Raw genomic sequence first — 4,602 nt, forward strand, 5'->3', positions numbered from 1 at the left:
GTGATGCTCTTTGACGCAGAACGCTCACTGGGAAGGGTGGACTGATCAGATTTGACCATGTTGCCGTTTATTAACTGTGACTTTAGAGAAAGAAATGCAGGTCAAGCGCTCTTTGTGAGTCACACCATACAAGGTAGAGATGCAGACAGTCATGTGCAGCTTGTATGTACCGGTGTGTGTGTGTGTGTGTGTGTGTGTATAATGACCAGCCGCCTTTCTTCTTCATGTGGATACATCTTGTTCTTCAGGTCCTGTCCATCTCATTCCTACTCTTCTCCTCATCCCTCTCGTTTGTCAGCTCCAGTTCCTCTCTCTCTCTCTCTCTCATCTGTTGCTTTCTCCGGGGGACTCCTATGTCCACAGTGTTATGTCCAACCCTGACGTGTCAAAGATCCACCTCTCCCCCACCCTGTGACCCTAACATAGCACATGTTTCTGACTGGAATACTACTTAACACAGCGGGGCACATTTTGAAACTCTTTAACTCATTTGGAAGTGTTTATGGCTGGATCCTGCTTGACCAGAGATCTGCTTCCCAACCGTCCTCACTGGGTCCTTGCTCAATAAGGTGAGTTCATCACAATGGCGGGGGAAGCACGTCCCACAGCAAGGCCTGGACCTCCTCCCCCCAACTGGGCCCAACTCAGTGGAGGCATTCTGGGACACACCCTTCAGTCTAGACTGTCCTTGTGGGGGAGCTATGGAGTGGATAACCATGGTAATCTACTTCAACTGTCCAATTGTCCATTCAGGTAAAGAGGGGGTGTGACTATGAAGCCCTTTCAAAACCCAGCATGTGTACACAGAATTCTTGTTTTCGGCCTATGCTGTCCTGCTTGTATGCTGTGTGCCAGGGACCCTCGGCTCTTTTCATCGCCTTCCTCTTTCCCCCTCCTGCCATCTATTAACCCAGTGATCCACCTACAGGTGATCTTTCTGTGTTGATCCCAATGCTGTACTGCCAGAAGAACATACACGGCTGACTTCTCCTGTCTGAAACATGTCCTTCCCATTGCCTTTCAAGAAACTCCAAACCGCTGTCCCCCTTGATTCTAGAATCCTCCTCCCAATCCATTCCCAATCCAGAAGGGGGGGAGGGGGCGCTTCTCTTGTAATTCTAGAACCTTTCAGTCACCTCTAGACCTCTAGATCAGTGTGTTCTAGAGACGTCTTGAACTACTTTCAGGGCAAGACAGACAGGCCTGGAAAATTTATTTTTGTTCATCAGCTCTATGAAAAAACTGCTGCAACTGTTTACATAAATACGAAAAAAAAAAATACAATTGAAAAACAGCAGATTTTAAAATAATATATCTGTAAATGTTTTTTCGCTCTGTTTTTCTGTAAATAGGTTTGCATATTTTATAGGACTTTTACTTGTACCTACAATGACTGGGTAAAAAAAAAAAAGAAAAAAAAGAGAAAAAAAAAAAAGAAAAAGACATTTAAAAATGAAACCAGGTTACAAGGACTTATTACTAGCTTATTTCACAAAGGAGGGAGATTTATACCGGGTAATTGACTTGAGAGCAGTTAGGAAACATTGATTACAAAGAAAGAAGTAAACGCATCAGATTCTGGAACTGTTTATTTATTTATGTATGTATGTATTTATTTATTTATTTATTTATGGATCAAATACATCACAACTACTTTTCATTACAGGATGGGCGAAATGTTATCAATTTCGCTAAATACTCAGTGAAGAGTTCTTTTTTTTTTTAATCATGCAGGGAGGAGAGAGAGCTCGTTAGTGGGCACATCATACATGTAAAAAATGTATTTTTTTTAAACATGAAGCCAGTGTGGGGGGGTTGGGGGGTAATGGTGGTGCTTGGTTAATCCGTCCCTCTCCCAAGGCCAGTGTTCACAAATGGAGTCGGTTAATATTGTACTCCCAGAGTGTAACTGATCTAATCACCTCTTACTGGGCCTTACAGGCTGTGCTGGCTCTGCCCTGTCCTGTAGGTCAGAGGTTCCCAAACAGGGGTCCGTGAGGGGGTGCTGGGGGGTCCGCGGCAAAATACCGTCAAATACACCCCCCTCCCTCCCCCCGAACCCCTTCTGTAGGTGTACTGCCACCCACAGGGAATACCTAGACAAGAGTAACTGCCAACCCAAAGCTGCCCAATGCTTGATCACTCCAAGTCAACTGACTGGGACCTCCTGGCACTAGCAGGTCAATGGCACCTGACCCATCCATCTCTCTGGGCTGATGGGTGGGGAGAAGAGGTCGGAGCTCCAGCACTGCTAAGTTAAGAAGCTCCTTCATTGATCAACCCACCCAGCATCAGACCACAGGTGAATGAGGGTCAGTTGCATCTCCCTCACCTTTTATTAGAATACTGATCACAATACCAATACAATTAGGAAACTCTTTGGAATTCAGTGATGCTGAGGACAAGGACGAGCAGAATCAACAGTCAAGCCCCCCTGGATGCAGCTCTCAGCCCATCAGCCCCCTCTCCACATAGCACGTCTGTTGTGCCCACTAAACGTGCTCCTTAATATTTTGATTTCAGATCCTTTTAGTTGTCATAATGGGCTCTATACACAATACTGGTCACTCCTGCTGTAATTAAACACATTTGTGGAAGAGATTGGAAAATCTATAAACAAAAAATGCATATAATGAATATATAGTATATATATGTATATATATATATATATATATATATATATAGTATATATATGAAATGATTTCTGGACTAAAAATCTAACCTGAGTGCAAGTGCACTGTGTTTCTATCTGGCATCGATTAATGTGCAAAGACAAAGGAAGAGGTGTGAAGAGCATCGTCCTGATTGTCAAGCCCTCTGTCCTCAGCGGTGTTTGAAGGAAGCGGGAGTGGCCGTGTGGTCAACAGCGCCCCGTCTTCAAAGCGGGGCGGCACTCTCTCTCACTACATGCTTGACGGCTCACTGTCAGTCTGGATTACCTGACTCAGATCCTTGTACTCTTCTGTAATTACTGAATGATGCGTTTCAGCTTAGCCCTAATAAAGCACAGTCTAGGATAAAGAATGGTCTCCTGAGTTTTTTGTTTTGGTGTTTGCGTACTTATAATGGTTGTTGCGATTCCTCCTGTAAACCCAGTGTGTCCATATTGATTTCCCTCTTTCTTAACTGTTCTTCAATAAAGTTTTCCAGGTGGCCCCATAATATCGACCACCTAGCTATATTTTTCAGACAAGTGTACAAACCTTTGAAGAATGGCTGCACAGGTCCCTGATTGCAGTCTGCAGAGAGTTCCCAGGTTGCAGCAGTTCACTGTGACTACCTGTGACCAAACAGAACTTGTGTCCACTACAGAATTTTTCCAGCATATTGTTATTGTTGACTGATCGGGTAGACCGCATTTTCAGGATCTTGTTTAAGGAGAAATGGAGATAATCTGACATGTGGAACAATTTAATCACAGCATGCCTGAGGTTCTCAGAAAGCCTTCTTATATGGAACATATATTAAACAATTTTTAATATATGGTAGATGATGTATGATCCTTATATTTTTCATATACCAAAATTGGCCACTTTTTTGTATATTTAAAATACTTGGGTTATCTTGTAGATCTGTAATCCATATATGTATTAATATCATACATACAAAGCTTATGGTGAGAGATTTCTACCATTTATGTTGAATGTTTTAAATATATAGATTACAGACTAAAATGTATTTTAAATAAATATCATGTATTTTGAATATATAAAAAAAGCCAATATTGGTATATGAAAAATATAAGGATCTACCATATATTAAAATGTTTGTTCCCTGAGGGTTGGTAACCCATCCTAGGTTTGTATTAAAAACAAATTCAGTTGCCTCATTACTTTGACTCATCTATAAGAGTTAGCAGTATTAAAGCTTTCAGTTAAAGCTCATCACGGATCACTCCTGTGATCCTGCAGGGTGGTGTTTGTCCCCAGCCAGCCACCGAGGAGATCAGAGGAACATAGAGATATAACTTATATATATTCACAGATTTGGATATTAGAGAAAGTAAGCATCAGAGGAGCAGGCAAGGTGGAGAAGAATAGAGAAAATGGAGAAGAGAAAGGGGTGTTTCATGTATCAGGTAATCCCTGGGCAAGCAACCAGTCACTCTCAGATCCCTCACAATTTCTGAAGCTACTGAATTGTTACTTTTAATGCAAATACTGCTTGCGTGAAGGGAATTTCACTGCCACCACACAAATATGCCCTGACATTGTATACCCAGTCCAATCAAAAATGCATTTTCTCCAAGAGTGAAATTTGAAAGGTTCAAATCAGACAAAAGATATAATGTAGGTTTGGAGAAAAAAAAAATCAAATCTCAGTTCAACAGCTTGGACATTTTTGACAGATTTTCATTCGGATATTGAAAATGCGGAGCACATTGTTCTTTTGAAAATGCCTTGTCTTCAGAACAGTGCAACAGGATATTACAGCTGCTAACGAGGCAGTAATCCCCAAGTACCCCGCCTAAACACATCATACTTTTGAGTTTTATTTCTTAAAATAACACTGCTGGGTTATGTTAGGACTCCTGCAAATTAGATACATTCAAAAAATGCAAGGGTCAGCATAGATAATCATTTAATTAGAGCATAGCAAACA

This window comes from Amia ocellicauda, chromosome 8, assembly GCF_036373705.1.
Source record: "Amia ocellicauda isolate fAmiCal2 chromosome 8, fAmiCal2.hap1, whole genome shotgun sequence".
Taxonomy (NCBI): Eukaryota; Metazoa; Chordata; class Actinopteri; order Amiiformes; family Amiidae; genus Amia; species Amia ocellicauda.